Here is a 20,108-nt window from a genome sequence, read left to right on the forward strand (position 1 = left end):
GCTATACATTAAGATACTTATTTCAAGATAATTAGTAATTGGTTGAAGGTGGGCAATGTATTGTATCAATATTATAATCTTAATGATGGCTTGTTCTATTTCAAGAAGTAGATTTATATACTTGATAATGCTATATTTTAGACATGCATACTTCAAGAAAGACATAACATTCCAATATTTGGACATCTAGGGTATAAGAAGACTCTAGAGCAAATTTCAAGCACGTGATTTTGGATAGGATTGGATTGTGATGTTTAAACTTTTGTATACTCTTATAAGTCATGTCAATGTATTAAAGCATATAATTTGGCATCACTTGGACTATTGCAACCAATTCTACTATATACGACATGTTAGAAGCAAGTGACCATAGACCTCATTATGTGTTTGTTGCAAATGCCTCATAATCACACTGCAATTGCGGTCTTTTTAGACCAACTCTTGAAGCAACTTCACTTTAGCTATGATATAATCTAATATTAATGCCTTAGCATTTGTATGGTATTGTGATGTAATATAGCTAATATGTAAAAGAGTATAGAAACTATTATATTATAGAAGATCTTAATTCAAAATATTATAAGAAATTATCTTAGAAATATAGATAATAGTAAAAAAGATACTAAAATTAAAAGTACTAATATTGCCTTTTGATAAATTAACTTTTATTTATGTTGAAGGACTATAAATAAGACAAAATAAAGTAAATTAGAAAATTAAATAATAAAGACATATATAAGAGGAAATTAAGAATAGATTTTAGCAAAATTTACCTCAAGAAGTCAAGAATTGATACTTGAAGAGGACCAATTGTCAACCTAGGTTGAAATCAAATCCTAAGGCACAAAACCATTGTCGTGTTGTAACACGACTATATGGTAAAAGATAATAATATGGGTCTTATTATAGAAGAACAAAATTAAAAGATAAAATAGAAAAATATGGATAAGAGATAGGAAGATAATAAAACTTTTAATAGTAATATTGCCTTTTTTTAAAAGTGACTTCTACTTCTTTTGTAGGACCATAAATAAGACAAAATAAAGTAGATTGGAAAAATAAATAATAAAGACATCTTTATAAAGAAATTAAGAATAAATTCTAACAAAAATTACCTAAAAAAACTAGATATTGATACCCAAAGAGGGCCAGTTATGAACCAGGGTCGAAATCAATTCCTAAGGCACAAAATCAAGCCTTGACAATGATTTTGGAGATTCTTTGGCAGATCAGAGATTGGGATTAGAGAGTAAACTTAATAGAGTATGAATAAGCATTGATTTGGAGTGATTTGGATTTGTATTGACTTTGTAAGAGCTTTACAATGTCAAGGTTTGTTTTAGGTGATTCTCAATTTGTAAAATAAAATGGGAGATACTTTTTGGAGAATTTTGTAAGTTTGGCAATAGATCTATGAGTGAAATTTTGAAGATTTGTAGATTTATATGTATTTAATATATATTGTGAGTTTGAGCTTGATTGAAAGGTTGAATCGATGATTATTGAGGTTAAAGTTGGGATCTCAGAAAGTAGAATTTTAGGTTAAGTGAGGGTTTCTAAGTTTTCTTGCAATCTATCAAATGGATTGAAGTGAGAATTGTGTATGTGAGTAGTAGACTTATTTTCCTAAATTTGTAAAAAATTTGAGATTAATTGAATAATTTGATAAGGAGATATTGGGGCTGGAAATTTAACATTAAGATTGGAGAAGGAAACTGACTAACATCCGAGCAAATATTAGGGTTGATCTTTTTTTTGGTAGATTCGATCTTCTTCAAAAATTCTATGTTTGTTGTCAATTTAATTATTAAGAGATATGAAAATTTTGAGTTAAAATCAAAAGTTCATTCATTAGTTATTGAAGTTTAAATCTACTCTAGAAATTACTTAGAATTATTTAGGATTTGATTAGGATATATTTAGAAATTAATTAGGATTTGATTAAGATTTGTTTAGAATTTGGTTAAAGTTTGTTTAGGATTTGATTAAGATTTGATTAGGATTTATTTAGGATTTAATTAGGATTTATTTAGGATTTGCTTAGGATTTAATTAGGATTTGATTAGGATTTAATTAAGATTTGTAAGGATTTTATTAGGATTTATTTAGGATTTGATTAAGATTTGAGTAGTATTTGTTTAGAATTCGATTAAGATTTATTTGAAATATGATTAGGATTTGACTAGGATTTGACTAAGATTGCCTCAGATTTGGTTAGAACTTATTTAGGGTTTGTTTAGAATTTAATTAAGATTTTATTAAGGTTTATTTAGAATTTTTTTGGATTTTGATTAAAATTTGATTAGAGTTTGATTAAGATTTGGTTAGGATTTAATTAGGATTTATCTTGAATTTATTTAAAATATGATTAGGGCTTATTTAGGATTTTTTTAGATAATTACTAGGATTTTATTAGGATTTGTTTAAGATTTGTCTAAAATTTGGTTAGGACCATTTAAGGTTTGACTAAGGTTTGACTAAGGTTTGATTAGAGTTTGACCAAGGTTTGATTAAGTTTTAACTAAGATATAATTTACATGTTATTTTAATATTTTATTAAGATTCTTATTTTAGCATATTTTTTTTGAATTTCTATGTTATTTCTTTATGAATTCTTAAAAAGATTTCTAAAAATTCTTTATATTTCTTATATGATTTTTTTAAAATTTTAATTAAATTTTCTTGATATTTGATTATATTTGCTAATCTTTAATTATAATTTAATTAAATTTCTATTAGAATTGTTAGGATTTTTTGTTACAATTTTCTTCAAATCTTCCGCAACCAAGTATCTAATGCATTCTCAAGCCAAATGCCATGTAATACAACATCACATACCTATAGCAACTCTAAGGTTCTTTTGGAAATTAAAGAAAAGGAATTTGATAGTAGACTTGATAAGATTTCTATGAGCATTGGTTTTATATGATTTGGATTTGTAATGACTTTATAAGAGCTTTACAAAGTCAAGATTGTTTTGGATGACTCAAGTTTTTGGAAAATAAAATAGGATTGACGTTTTAAAAAATTTCAAGAGTTTTGCAAAAGATCTTTGAATAAAATTTTATACATTAATGGTTATAGTTGTGTTTAATATGTATTTTAAATTTTAACTTGATCTAATAATTGTATTAAAGATTGTTGAGGTTTAAGTGGATCAAGATCTCAAAAAGTAGAATTTTAGATCTAATGAGGATTTCTAATATTTTTTAGAATCTACCAATTGGATTGGAGTGAAAATTATATGTATTGGATAGTAGACTTGTTTTCTTGCATATATTAGAATTTTGAAATCAATTAAATAGTACAAAAAGGTGATGTTAGCACTGGAAGATCAGCATCAAGATTGGAGAAGAAAGTTGGCCAACATCTGAGCACATTTTAGGATTTTTCTTCTATTTGATAAATGCGATTGTCTTCAAATTCATTTTACTTATTTGTAATTAAGAGATTGAAAGGTGTATAAAATTTTAAATAAAAGCAATGGTTTAATCAAAAGATATTGAGGTTTTGTCACGGACATATGCATGTAAGCCAATAATTTTATGTATAAATAGGAAGAAGTAAGTAAAAGTAGATAAAAGTAAGTTAATTCTATAATATTTGGCATGAAAGCTTCTTAGAAGCTTTATAGACATTGCTTTGACTTTATAGGTATCTTTAATTGACTTTTTGGAATTAGAAACATCGTCAACAAGTTAGCCATGTGCCACACATGTTGTTAGCTTGAAGATCAAGCTAATTATGTGGTCCACACATAGAAAAACTTATCTTGTAAGTCAAGGCATGTATCCTATAAAGTCAATACATATTGGAGGTCTTATAGAATGTCGCCATGTAGCCCCTAATTAGATAGTATATATAGAGACAAAAGAGAAGCCTTTTTCACTCTTGTCAACTCCTTTCTTGCTTCCAGTCTAGTTTCAAGGATCTCTAGTTTTCTTGTCTTTTGGCAATAGCCATTCTAGTTTCTTTTTTAATATACATATCAAGTTATTTCTATTTTGTCATCTTTTTTTGAAAGAAGTCTCACTTGTTTATTTATCTTTATTATGTTCTTCTCCTTGATAGATTGACAAGAGTATACTTACAATATCAGAGCTTTGTCTAATCTTGATTAAAAGTGGATTACCTCTTTTTCTTGATAAGACATAAGTATACTAGAAGTTGTAGATTACCTTCTTCTAAATTGATATTGTCCTTAGTATTTTCTTTGTTCTCAAGTCCTCTCTTCTATTTGTCTTGAGCGATATTAGAAATCTTCTCTTTTCTAAGTATTATCATGGCAAAACTTGTTGAAATGAAGAGTGCAATAGTACAAATACAAGAGTAATTGAGGAAGTTAATGCTTGCGATGCATCAACTCAATTTACCACCACAAGGAGCAACAAGATTGGTAGGAAGTGAAGATATAGAAATGATTGGAGTTGCTTCAACATCTGTACCAAATCATGTCCCTTATCCTATGGTGGAACGTCCTTCCAGTGTTAGAGAACCAAGAATTGCCCTACCCAAAAAGTTTGATGGCACCAAATCAAAGTTTAGAGGATTTATCAATCAAGTACAACTTGTGATTGAACTTCAACCCCAAAGCTATCCAACTTCAAAATTGTAAGTTAGATTCATTCGTACGCTTCTTTCAAGTTCAATATTATCATGATTTTCATCTTTTCTTAATAGCAAGATCCAATATTAGATAATCTAGAGGCTTTTTTGGCAGAGTTTTGATTCATGTATGGAGAACATGATACAATTCATGTTGCAACAAATGAGATCCATATTTTACGACAAGGCAATTGATTAATGACGATGTATGCTTCACAATTTTGATAACTTGCAACTGATATCAAGTCGGATGATGTTGCACTTATTAGCCAATTTTTCTACAGATTACAATATGAGGTAAAAAAATTAATGCTCAACTTACTTGATCCTCAAACATTGAGTCAAGTAATTGACTTTGTTGTGAAGTGCTACAATTGTCTTTTTGAATTTCGATCTGAGAACCATACAAGTAGACCTCAACGTAACTATAATTCAATAGCAACACCAACATCTCTTCAACACATACATTTGGAAGTAGAGGATATGCAAATCGATGCAGTACATTTTAAACCTCTTATTGAACAACAAAAGACTCATCGTTGTCAAAAAATATTGTGCTTATATTGTGGAGAACCTAAGTACATTGCTCAACTTTGCCCAAAGAAGCGATGCAACCATAAAATGAGGAGTACGGCGATCAAAGAAGATAGCATGTCAGAAAATAAATTTGTCTAGCTATAATACAGATCGTGCAGTTGGAACTTTGTACAACGCCTAGTGAAGGTCCTATCTTCTCCTCAAAACCCTCTCCATGTTTTACGATAAATGTTATTTTAGGATCTAAATATCTCAAAGCCTCTGCCTTGCTAGATTCAGGAGCCTCGGCATGTTTCTTAGATGAAAAATTTGATAAAAGACATAGTATATTTTTAGTAAAAAAAACTAAACCTGTTCATGTAGAAGTCATAGATGGTCGTCCGTTGTCTTCAAGAGATATTATTCATGAAACCCTTCCTATAGAAATAGCAACTAATGGTCATAGTAGCTTTATAATATTTAATATCATTAGATCTTCTTCTAATCCAATCATTTTAGGTTTATCATGGTTAGAAAAATATAACCTTAAAATAGATTAGACTTCTCATAGTCTTCACTTTTCTCAAAGTATAACTAAGAGTGTAGTTAATTAAGTAGAAAGTCACAAGTCTAGTATAATTAAACTTATATTTGTAGGTGCAAGTGCTTTTTTGCATGCTGCAAAAGAAGGATCACCTTGTGTCATTTATGCCACACATGTTTCTACTGGTGGAAAGACTTCAAGTGGCATTCCAAGCCAATATCAAGATTTTCAAGATATATTTGAGAAAAAGAATGTGGATACTCTTTTAGAACATCGTTCCTATGACTGCTCAATTGACCTTCAAGAAGGAGCACAACTGCCATTTGGACCAATCTATAATTTATCTCAAAATGAGTTAGTTGAACTCAAGGAATATATTAAAGAAAATTTGGCCAAGAACTTCATACGCCATTCAAAATCTCCAGCAGGAGCTCCAATTTTATTTGTGAAGAAAAAAGATGGATCATTGCAGATGTGTGTTGATTATCAAAGACTCAACAAAAACACTATCAAAAACATGTACCCACTACCTTTGATATCTGGACTTCTTGATCAGTTAAATCAAGCTAAGATCTATACAAAAATAGATCTACTGAGAGCATACAATTTGGTATACATCAAAGAAGGAGATAAATGGAAGACTACTTTTCAAACAAGGTATGGACATTTTGAATACAACGTCATGCCTTTTGGACTTTTAATGTACCAGCAGCATTCTAACATATAATGAACGATGTCTTTCAGGAGTTTTTAGATGATTTTGTTGTCCGTTACCTAAATGATGTCTTAATCTATTCTAAGAACCCAGAAGAACATGAACTTCATGTTCACCAAGTATTACAAAAACTAAGAGATGCAGGACTCTATGCCAAGATAGAAAAGTGTGTATTTCACACTACTCAAGTCGACTTCTTAAGATACATCATTTCAAATGATGGACTTATCATGGATCCTGAGAAAGTTCAAACTACTATAGATTGAAAGATTCCAAAAACGATAAGAGATGTCCAATGTTTTTTGGAATTTGCCAACTACTATCAGATCTTCATCAAAGTCTTCTCTCAAGTTGCAGCTCTATTTACACGTTTGACTTGTAAAGACAAACTTCAATGGAATCAAAAAGTAGAAATAGCATTTGAAGCTTTAAAGACAGTCTTTGTTTTTGCACCAATCTTGTATTGCGTCGATTTTTTTAAGCCATTTTTTATGGAAACAGACGCATCAAATTTTGCTCTGGGTACTGTATTATTACAAATGTGAACAGATGATAAACTTCACCCAATAGCTTTTCATTCCAAAAAAATTTCAGTAGCAGAAATCAACTACAAGATCCACGACAAAGAACTTCTTGCAATCGTAGATTTGTTTCAAGAATGGCGCCATTATCTAGAAGGTGCTTCTAGCCCAGTCATAGTGTATATGGATCACAAGAACCTTGAATATTTTATGTCAGCACATATTTTGAATCATCGCCAAGTCCGTTGGAGTATGTCTTTCTCAAGATTCGAATTCAAGATCACTTATCGACCAGAAAAATAACAAGGTTTGTCAAAAGCACTTTTTAGACGATCTTATCTTATACCAAAGGAAAGAAATGCTGCTTTTGATCAACAATAGACAATTCTCTTGAAACCAGAGCATTTTCTTCGAGCAATGAAATCAATATTAACTGTTGATTCAACTTTCATTAAGTAAGTTTAGTCAAGTATAACTTCTGATCCTCTTATTTGTGATATTAAGAAAAATCCTTCAAAGTCTCATGATACTTTCAAGTTTAAATTCAAGAAGAATCTATTATATTTTGAGGAATGCTTATATGTTCCAGAAGGTGAAGCTTGATTACGTGTTCTTCAAGCTCGTCATGACTTTCCAGCAATAAGACATTTTGGGTACAATAAAACTTTGGAACTATTATCCAGAGACTTTTGGTAGCCCCAAATGTGGAAAGCAGTTAAAGATTTTGTACAATCTTGTGATGTTTGCTCGAGATCAAAAACTCCTCGTCATCAACCTTATGGACTTCTTCAGCCATTACACATTTCAGAATAACCATGGTCTTCTATTTCTATGGATTTCATCATGGACCTTCCAATCTCAGGTTCTTATGACTCTATATTTGTGATAGTAGATCGTTTTACCAAGATGGCACATTTTGTACTATATACAAAATCTATCACAAGTGAAGAAATAACTAAGCTCTTTCTTGACAATATCTATTGCTATCATGGATTATCCAAGGATATTATATCAAAGAGAAGAACTCAATTTGTATCAAGATTTTGGCAGACTCTTTTCAAGATTCTAAAAGTATTTATAAAACTATCTTCGGCATTCCATCCTCAAACTGATGGACAAATGGAGCGTGTTAATCAAATTTTGGAGCAGTATTTAAGACATATCATTAACTACCAACAAGATGATTGAACAACACTTTTGCCATTGACAAAATTTGCTTACAATAACACGGTACATTCTTCTACAAAACAAACACCTTTCTTTACTAATTATGGTTATCATCCACGACTTCATACTTTTGACTTTTCAAAAGTTGATAATCATGCTGCAAAAGATTTGGCAATTCATTTGTCAGAGCTACATGCAACGATGAAGGTGTAGTTAAAAGAAGCTCAAGAACAACAAAAGGTTAATGCGGATGTCTATCGAAATGAACAACCACCATTCTACATGGGTGATAAGGTATAGTTACTTCATCACAATATCAAGACCACTCATCTTTGTGAGAAGTTGGACTATCAAAGGCTTGGACCATTTTCTATTTCTACACAAATCAATCCAGTTGCATATCGTTTACATCTACCGGAGTCAATGAAAATCCATCTAGTATTCTACATATCTCTTCTTGAACCATACAAGATAGTGGACATATCAAGAAGAAGAAAAATTCCACCTCTTCTTATAGAAGTGGACAATAATGAAGAGTTTGAAGTAGAAGAAGTCTTAGATTCAAGGCGATGCCAAAATAAATTAGAATATCTTGTCCATTGATGCGGATATGATATTAGTGAATGCACATGGAAGCCAGTAAAGAATCTTACAAATATAGTAAATGTGGTGGAGGCTTTTCATTGACGACATCCATTAAAATCAAGATGAAAACCTTTTTTATAAAAGAAACAAAATCTAGGCAAGATAACATTCTACTTTCAATCCTTGTTTGTAGCTTCTTTATAGTTGTGATACTCAAGAAATAGAGAACCAATAACCAGTAGATTCGACTCAAGAGCCTTTGTTTGTTGATCTGTCGGACAAGATATTATGATTGTTACAACCTTCAAGACGACACAATCAAGATGAAGATCTTCAAGAACGACATGTTCTTCCTCGAATAGATGGCGAGATACAATGCATTTAGTATCACAACCTTGGAAGGGACTCCCAATGTTTGGTGATTTTATTAGAAGTAGGAACAACTCCTGATGGTGTTCCAAATATTTTATTCAAAAGAAGTTATGAAGGCCTCAAAAATGATCTAATAATTGGATGGTCTTCTCACCTTGGTATGGGATACTACCGATGATTGAGAGGCCCTATCAATCATCTTTGAAGAAAACAAAGATCAGAGTATGTGGCGAATACAATTCATCGCATCATAGATTTCTTCAACATAAGATTATCGCTCCTCATAGAACTCGTCCCTAGAAGGGAGGATAATGTCATAGACATATGCATGTAAGCCAATGATTTTATGTATAAATAGGAAGAAGTAAGTAAAAGTAGATAAAAGTAAGTTAATTCTATAATATTTGGCATGAAAGCTTCTTAGAAGCTTCATAGACATTGCTTTGACTTTATAGGTGTCTTTAATTGACTTTTTGGAATTAGAAACATCGTCAACAAGTTAGCCATGTGCCACACATGTTGTTAGCTTGAAGACCAAGCTAACTATGTGGCCCACACGTAGAAAAACTTATCTTGTAAGTTAAGGCATGTGTCCTATAAAGTCAACACATATTGGAGGTCCTATAGAACGTCGCCATGTAGCTCCTAGTTAGATAGTATATATAGAGACAAGAGTGAAGCCTTTTTCACTCTTGTCAATTCCTTTCTTGCTTCTAGTCTAGTTTCAAGGGTCTCTAGTTTTCTTGTCTTTTGGCAATAGCCATTCTAGTTTCTTTTTTAATATACATATCAAGTTATTTCTATTTTGTCATCTTTCTTTGAAAGAAGTCTCACTTGTTTATTTATCTTTATTATGTTCTTGTCCTTGACAGGTTCTAAAGTACTTTAGGATTTGGTTTAGAATTTAGAGTTTGTCTAGAGTTTGGTTTAGGATTTAAGATTTGATTAGGATTTGATTTAGGATTTTGAATTTGATTAGAATTTAATTTAAGATTTAGAGTTTGATTAGGATTTGATTTAAAATTTAGAATTTAGTTAGGATTTAGGATTTAGGGTTTGTCTAAGGTTTGATTTAGGATTTAAGATTTGATTAGGATTTAGTTTAGGATTTATCTAGGATTTGATTTAAGATTTAGGATTTGAATAGGATTGGATTTAGGATTTAGGTATTGTCTAGCATTTGATTTAGAATTTAGGATTTATCTAGGCTTTGATTGAAGTCCATTAGACTTTCAACTAGGATTAAATTAGAACTTGATTGAGATTTATTTAATATATATTGTGATTATTTTAATATTTTTTAGAGATTCTTAAGGATTCTTTTAAAGTTTATTTTAGATTATCTTTTAATTCCTTTAAATAAAAAAAATATTTCTTTTGTTATTTTTTTAAGATTTCTTTTGAATTTGATTAAAGCTTATTTAGCATTATTAAGATTTAATTAGAGTTTATTTAATATTCTATTAGAATTAAGATTTTATTATTATAATTTCTATTCTACCTTCCACAGTTAGGTGCCCGTTGCACTCTCAAGCAATACTTTATGTAATATAATATATTTGGTGAAACCTACATGAAAAGCTTGAAATAAAAGATATTTGGAAATTTTTCTTTGATTATTTGAATAATAGAGAAGAAAGGCAAGAGAGTTGAAGGTGAGGCTATGGGTGGTGCTTTGACTGGAGCTACAAATGGAGATACTAGTAAAAGACAAGGTATGTATTTTGATTTCAATTTTGCAAGCATGTTTGAGGCTTTTGCCTTATTTATGCAATAGCAATAGGTTAAAGAGTGCAAAGAAGGTGTAGCAAACAAAACATTAGAAGCAATTGTAGATAAGATTTATCAATTTGAAGGAACGGACATTACAAAGTATTTAAGGTTTTATGTAAAAGAAATAGAGTTGAAGCGTATTCTAGAAAGAGAGATGGTTCAATTATTTAAACTAACTATTGCACCATAGATAAGAAATCATATAAGGTCTATTATAGGATATTCTGAAGGTTTATAAGAAAAATTATCTCAAGCATTGAAGGATGAATTTTTTTTCAAAGATAGTAACTAGATTACAAAGAAATTATTTTTTAAATGAGTTGAAAGGTTAAAAAAGGATCTTTTAGCAAAAAAATTATTAAAAAAATTTAAAGTATAATATTCTTTTTTATCAAAGAAAAAAGGTAATTATTAGATCTAAGTAAAGTAGAGCTCTTTCTTCAAGCAGCTAATAGAGAATTGCAAGAGAAGTTAAAAATCTTGCTTGAAGATAAAAAAGAAGATGAAGGATTGACAACAAATTAGAAGAAAGTAGAAGAGGCCATAGGATTATTGGCAAAAAGAAAAAAGAAAAAAAATAGGATAGATATTTAAAGACTATTACAAGCATCTAAGATAAAAATGTCTACTATCCATCTAACATCTTTGATTCAACCTTCAATGGCTACATCAAAGAAAGAAAAAATAGACATTGATGAAATCATATGTGAAATGAGAGATTTACAAATAAAATTAGCAAAACTTGAAAAGAAGGGCCAATCATTAAGAGTATCAATAAGACAAAGATTAGGGCCAATGGAAGGTGTAGTACATACGTGTATGTGGTGTGATAGCACAAATCATTCAAAAAGGGAATGTGAGGATTTTACAAAGGTATTACATAAAGGAGTTATTTTTTTTAAAGATGGTATGATACACTTAAAAGAAAGTAGAGAAAAATTAGAGACAAATTTTGGTAAAGGAAGAATGAAGGTATTTGTGGAAGATGCTTTTGAAGTACATATAATCTCAAGCAATAAAGCATCAACATATTAGGTGGAAGCAAATCCTAGTACATATTTAAATATAAATCTTGAGTTTCAAAGAAAGTCTAATTCTTTGTAGACAAGTGTAATGAATTATACTCAAAGGAGAAAATTTACTAGAAATGATTTAAAACGTGTTGGTAATAACATTCAAAAAATTATTCGGTGGGATAATCGAATACATGGATTATATGTACATGCTCATATTATTAGTAGTCAACATGAAGCATTAATAGAAAAAAAAATGAAAGAAAGATGAAAATAATAAAAGGCCTTAAAAAAACTACAGGGAAAGAAAAAGCACAACAATAAAAGAATCCTATACATAAAGAGATAATAGAGAATATTTCTACCAAAGAAAGGAAAATTGAAAAAGAAAAAGTAAAGGTTCTTGCTTATAAATTACAATTAGATATTAAAGCTGCTATAGATTTGAAGAAGGTATTGAAAGAGCAGATTTTAAGTAAAAAGGTTGAATTCACATTTGATAAAATTTTAAGAATTGCAAAGCATAAATTTTGATGAAGTTATTATTGATACAATAAAGAAAAAATAGCAATCTATAGGAGACACTATGACATCAAATGCATAAAAAACAAGAGCAATGGAAAGCAAGGAAGATGAAGAAGATGAAATGAAAAATTTTGGAGATGTCTTGTAAGTAAGATTTATAAAAAGAAAAGATGTCATTCAAACTTCTAGTCATTATTGTAGAAGTCATTGGGTAAGGGTTACTATGAAAATTTTGATAAAATTGGAAGATTTAGAAGAATCAGTTGTAGCATTAATTGATCATGGTTTTGAAATCAATTTGATGTCAAAAGAATTGTATAACAAAAAAAACTGGCCTATTGGTACTGAAAATGGATGTATGATAAGAATAGCAATCAATTCAAAGAGAGATTTGTATGGAGCTTGTCCAAATATCAAGGTGATGATAAGAGATATTATTCATGAACAAAATTTCTTTATGCAAGACATATCTACATATCCTATTATATTAAGACAACTATATATTATTGCCACGTGAATGGAAACAAAGGTAGTAGATGATGGTTCAGCCTATGCAAGAATAAAAAGCCAAGATGGAATGAGAACAGTTTAATTTTTAACTGTTTGTACTAATCATGAAAGAAATTGTAATAAGTTGAAAAAGAAGCCATTATTAAATGAGAAATTTGAAGACCTTGAGGATTTTTACTACACACCATTGTAAGGCAAGATTGCAATGGGTTAAAGAGAACAATGCTCTTGCTTAGTTTAGAAAAAGGGATATTATCTACTAGAATTATTTATATGATACAAGATTGTATATTATCTTTTATGACTATTGATAAGATGAAAAAGAAGAAAAAATGTTACATTAAAAATATTGAGCAAAACTTGAAAGAAAATAGAGAATTGATTAAAAATAAATTTATCTTAGGAACATTTAAAGAAGTAGGTTTTGCAGATACTATGGAGAAATTAAATTATTTATTGCAATGTAGCTTATAAGGAGAGAATAGATTTATTAATGTATGTTTTAAAGAATTTTATGATAAAATCAAGGATTTATAAAAAAATTAAGTTGCCAAGAAGTACATGTTAAAATAAAGCATAAATCAATAGCAAAAAAAGTCAAATTAGTGGCTTTGCCATTGCCATCACATTATGAAAAAAAGATAAGTAGAGCATCTATACAACCAAATTTAAGGGATCCAAAGAACATAGGATATAAATTTATGGATGCTACATTAGATGGATTAAATGTTGGATGTGATGGATTTTTGACAAAATATGAAGAATATATTTTTAAGAATATGCTTTCACGTCATGAAAAGGCTTTTGCATTTAAAGCACATGAAATTGGATAAGTAGATTTATTCAATGAAAAGATAAAAAAGAGAATTTTGAAACCATTTATGGCACCTTATTTTAATTGATGGTTTGTAATGCCAAAGAAAAATGGAATAATGAGATTTATACAAGATATGCACCCTGTAAATAAAATAACTATTAGAAATATGGATTCAAGTCCAATTGTGGATGAATTTGCAGAAGCATTTGCTTGAAGAGCAATCTATTCAATGTATGATCTTTATTTAGGATATGGTCAGTTTCAATTGGTAATACAAAGTAGAGATTTGACAACTATAAAGATACTACTAGGATTGCTCAGAATGTATATATTACTACAAGAAGCTACAAATTTTGTAGCACATATGATGAATGGAATGCATAAGGTATTAAGAGATTTTATTTCAAAAATAACAATGCCTTTTTTAGATGATGTACCAATTAAAGGATGTGAAGAAGAAAGAAAAAATGAGACTTTGAATTCAAAAGAATGTAAGAAGTTTGTAGAAGATCATATCGATGATTGTCAGAAGATTTTGAAAAGGTTAGAAAAAATTTATTTAACCTTATTGGAGGCAAAATCAACATTTAGAATAAAAGAAGTTTTGGTGGTAAAACACATGTGTCGGTCATATGGGCGCAAGCTAAGTATAAAAAAGATTAATATTATTAAAAAGATGAAAGAATGTGTACATACAACGAAAGTGAGAAGTTTTTTAGGAGCATGTATTTTCTATCATATATGGGTACCTCATTTTGCATTTATAGCAGATCCATTGTATGAGTTGTTAAAAAAGAATCAAAAATTTTAATAGAAAGAAGAACAAAGAAAAGCTATGGAAAAATTGAAAGAACTTCTTTTTTCACATCTAACTTTAAAAAAAGTATATGGTGAATGTGGAAGGCCAGTGGTAATAACAAATGATGCAAGTCTAATTGAAATAGGTTGGACAATTGCATAAGATGATGAACAAGAGAATAGATATGTACTAAGGTTTGGAACAAAGGTTTTGAATGCTTTCAAAATAAAAGAGAATTATAGAATATAATAATAGCTATAAAAAATAAAAAAAAGAGTACTTGATTGGTACATCAATAGTTATAAAAATAGATTATCTACTTTTATTGGATATGATTACAAGTTGTTCAACTCCTGATATTACTATGTTAAGGTAGATAGCATATATCAAATCTATAAATTTAGAATTTAAACACATTGCATGGAAAGAAAATTTGGTTGTAAATATATTATTAAGAGCAAGGTATTATGATGAAGAAGATATAATTGATTTGGAAGATGATGTAGGTATAAAATTTTATACTAATATATTATCAAAGGAAGAAGATGTATGTTTGAATATACTATTGGAAATATTTTTAAGAGATTTATATAAAGATAAATAAAAAGATGTTGATGAATATTTAAGCACATTAAAGCTACAAGAAGATTGGACAGATTAAAAATTTTAAAAAATTTGTAAGAAAGCCTATGGATATTTTTTACATGATGGATATTTATGGAAGCATCCAAAGAGGAGAGAAGAAGTACCAAAAAGGATGATATGTGGTTCAAAAGTTCAACAAAAGATTATTAAAAAATTTCATGAAAGTTTATAGGTAGGGCATTGAGGTATTTGGATAATATTTACTAAGTTTAGAATAAAATATTGGTGGAAGAGTATGCACAAAGACATAGCAAATTTTATAGGATCTTATGAGACTTACCAAGTATATTCAAATATTTGGCATCAAGATGGATTATATCCAACATATCCTTTAGTTTTACATTATAAGTAGATAGTGGATTTAGTGGCAATGCCTATAGAACTTGAAAAAATAAAGTATTTGATACTTGCATAAGAAGATTTATCAAATATAATTGAAGGAAAAGCATTAAGAACAAAGAATACTGAAGATGTATGCTGATTTCTATGATAAGATATTATTTGTCACTATGGTTGTATTGAAAAAATTACAACAGATAGGGATGAATGGGATGCAAAGAAAGTACAAGAATTCTTTAATAGAATAGAAATTAAACTTTCTTTAACAATAGCATATAATCTAAAAAGTAATAGTAAGTATGAATATGGGCATTCATCTATTGTTAAGACATTAGTAAAGGCATGCAATGACAAAGTATATGAATGGCATAGACTACTACCATTTGTACTATAGATAGATTATACAACTCATATTTCAGTAAAAGATTATATGCTTTTTGAATTAATATATGGACAAAAATCAATAATGCCAATAAAAGATGTAGTACCTATATGGAGTTATTTGTCTTGGAAGAATGATCTCAACAGAGAAGAATTTTTAGCATTATGGATTCAACAATTAGAAAGAAGAGCTAATGATATTAAAAGGGCAATAAAAAGACTGAAAGAAGTAAGGAAAAAGAATAAAGAAATATTTTATAAAAAAATAATAATTATGACCTAAAGCAATTAAAAATGATGATTGAGTGTAGATAAAATTTACCTCAACAAGTCAAGAATTGATACTCGAAGAGGACCAATTATCAACTTAGATTGAAATCAAATCTTGAGGTACAAAACTACATACTTATGTCAACTTTGAAGTTCTTTTGGAAATCAAAGAATAGGAATCTGATAGCAGACTTGATAAGATTTCTATGAGCATTGGTTTTGTATGATTTGGATTTGTAATGACTTTATAAGAGCTTTATAAAGTCAAGATTGTTTTGGATGACTCAAGTTTTTGGAAAATAAAATAGGATTGACGTTTTAAACAATTTCAAGAGTTTTGCAATAGATCTTTGAGTGAAATTTTATAAATTAATGGTTATAGTTGTGTTTAATATGTATATTAAATTTGAACTTGATCTAATGATTGTATTAAGGATTTTTGAGGTTTAAGTGGATCAAGGTCTCAGAAAGTAGAATTTTAGATCTAATGAGGATTTCTAAGATTTCTTAGAATCTACCAATTGGATTGGAGTGAAAATTATATGTATTGAATAGTAGACTTATTTTCTTGTATATATTAAAATTTTGAAATCAATTGAACAGTGCAAAAAAGAGATGTTAGCACTAGAAGATCAGCATCAAGATTGGAGAAGAAGGTTGGCCAACATTTGAGCAGATTTTAAGATTTTTCTTCTATTTGATAAATGTGATTACCTTCAAATTCATTTTACTTATTTGTAATTAAGAGATTGAAAGGTGTATAAAATTTCAAATAAGAGCAATGGTTTAATCAAAAGATATTAAGGTTCTAAAGTACTTTAGGATTTGGTTTAGAATTTAGAGTTTGTCTAGAATTTGGTTTAGGATTTAGGATTTAGGATTTGTCTAAGATTTGATTTAAGATTTAAGATTTAAGATTTAGTTATGGTTTGATTTAGAATTTAGGATTTGATTAGAATTTAATTTAAGATTTAGAGTTTGGTTAGGATTTGATTTAAGATTTAGAATTTAATTAGGATTTAGGATTTATCTAGGATTTGGTTAAAGATTTAGGATTTGATTAGGATTTGATTTAGGATTTATCTAGGATTTGATTTAAGTTTTAGGATTTGATTAGGGTTGGATTTAGGATTTAGGTTTTGTCTAGAATTTGATTTAGAGTTTAAGATTTGTCTAAGCTTTGATTGAAGTCCATTAGACTTTCAATTAGGATTAAATTAGAACTTGATTGAGATTTATTTAAGATATATTGTGATTATTTTAATATTTTTTAGAGATTCTTAAGAATTCTTTTAAAGTTTATTGTGGATTGTCTTTTAACTCTTTTAAGATTTTTTTTATTTTTTTTGTAATTTCTTTAAGATTTCTTTTGAATTTGATTAAAGCTTATTTAGTATTATTAAGGTTTAATTAGAGTTTATTTAGTATTCTATTAGAATTAGAATTTTGTTATTGTAATTTCTATTCTACTTCTATAGTGAAGTACTTGGTTCACTCTCAAGCAACACTTCACGTAATATAACAATGAGTCTTCTTTGACAGTGTCTTTTCTTACCATGGATTACTTTGTATCATTGTTTCAAATCAAAATTTTCACTTTATGGGAAATTTTTAACAAGCCTTGTTTAAGCTATTAGATACATGACTTGCCATATCTACGGCTTTCTATTCTCAAATGGATGGACAAATAAAGCATATAAATTGGACCTTAGAGGATATGCTATAGACATTTGTAGTGATTCACCATAATGACTAGGATGAATATTTCATGTTCTTAGAATTTGCTTACAATAATAGTATTCAAGTAAGTACAAGTCATTCACCATTCTTCATTAATACCAGTGAGTATCTGATTATGCTTACAACTCTCTATCATCCCATTGACACCAATAACCTGATAATAGAAGAATTTATACAATGGCTTACAATTGCATTGTAAGAAGTACAACACCACTTTTTTACCACATCAAATCAACACAAGCAGTATGTAGATAATCACTGGCAACATAAGACTTTTTGAAAGGGTGACTAGATATTATTCTTTCATGCCAACTTTCAACTTGTTACATCAATCCAAATTCATAAGCTGGTACCTCAATAGATAAGATAGGTAATTGAGGCCGTTTTTGAAAAGTTTCCTGAAGTTTTTAGAATTAAGGCTAGGTTGGTGGTCTATATGGGATCCACCATAGAAAAATTTAGAAGAACTAAAGGCGATTACCAAGGTAGAGCCTACATCTAGAATCTTTTAAAAGTAGTTATTTTGATAGAATCCACCATTAGAGATATTCTAAAAAGTTCTACGATGGTTGAATAAAGTATAAATAGAATTGACTGAGGCTATTTGAAGAATTTGGTTAGGTATGGCTTTGATTCTTTTATCTCAATGAAGTTTATTTTGTATTTTTTATTTTATCCTATTCTATTTTTTTTACTCTATTTTGTCTTTTATTTTCTATTTTATTTAATACTATTCAGTTTTATTTTGGTCCATTTGTCCTACTTTGTGATGGAATTTATGTTGCTATAGACTGGAAGGATTTTAGATCTTTAAGAGAATTCATACAAAAAATACACAACTTCATACATATCAAAGTAAGATATGAATTGAAGTCTGCAATTGAAATCATGTATGGGTATATTAAATATAATGTCATGCCTTTTGGACTAATAAATGTATCAACTACTTTTTAACATCTTATTAATGATATTTTTTAATAGTTTTTAAATAAATTTATCTTTTTATTTAGATGAAATTTTATTCTATTTTAAAAATATAAAAGCATATAAACTTTATATTTGTTGTGTGTTACAAAAACTTAAATTTACAAGTTTATATCCCAAGACAAAGAAAAAGGTATTTCACACAACTTAAATTGACTTCTTAAAATAAATCATTTCAAATAATGGCCTTAAAATGGATCCTAAAAAAATTCAAACTATTATGGATTAGAAGATTTTAAGAACAATAAAAAAAATGTGTAATATTTTTTTGGAATTTATTAGTTATTATTGGATCTTTATCAAGAATTTTTTTTAAATTATACCTCCACTTACACATTTGATTTGTAAACACAAAATTAAATAAAATAAAGAAGTTAAAGTAAAATTTGAAGCTTTAAAGATAATTTTTATTTTTATATCAATCTTGTATTAAATCAACATTTTTTGTGTATTTTTTGTAAAACAAAATATATTAGATTTTTTTAGATGTAGTATTGTCACAAATGAAAAAAAATGACAAACTTCATCCAATAGCTTTTTATTTAAAAAACATTCAATAGAAAAGATCAATTATAAAATCCATAATAAGAACTTTTTACAATTGTGGATTCATTTCAACAATGGTGCCATTATTTGAAAGACACTTCTATTTCAATCACTATGTATATAGATTATAAGAACTTATAGCATTTCATATTAGCAAATACTATAAATTGTTGCCAAATCTATTAGAGCATATTTTTATTAAGATTTGAATTTAAGATGACTTATTAATCAAAAAAAAAAATAAGATTTATCAAATGTCTTTTTTAGATATTCTTATCTTCTATTAAAAGAAAGAGATGCAACTTGTGATCAATAACAAATAATTCTTTTGTAACTAAAGCAATTTTATCTTTGAGCTTTAAAATCAATATTGACTATTGATACAATTTTTTATAAGCAAATTCAATCAAATATATCCTCAAATCATCTTATTCATGATATTAAAAAAATAATAATAATAAAAAATAAAAATCCTTATAAAAATTATGATATTATTAAGTTTAGATTTAAAAATAATCTACTCTATTTTGAGAGATCCTTATATGTTCAAGAAGGTGAAGTACAACTATGTGCTCTTCAAACTTACTACAATTTTTCAATTAAAAGACATTTTTGATATAATAAGATCTTGAAATTAATATCAAGAGATTTTTAGTGGCTTTAAAATGTAAAAAAATAATTAAAAGCTTTGTACAATTGTGTAATATTTATTTTAGAGTAAAAACTCTTCATCATCAACCT

Source organism: Physcomitrium patens, chromosome 17 (genome assembly GCF_059467195.1).
Source record: "Physcomitrium patens ecotype Gransden chromosome 17, ASM5946719v1, whole genome shotgun sequence".
NCBI classification, from domain to species: domain Eukaryota; kingdom Viridiplantae; phylum Streptophyta; class Bryopsida; order Funariales; family Funariaceae; genus Physcomitrium; species Physcomitrium patens.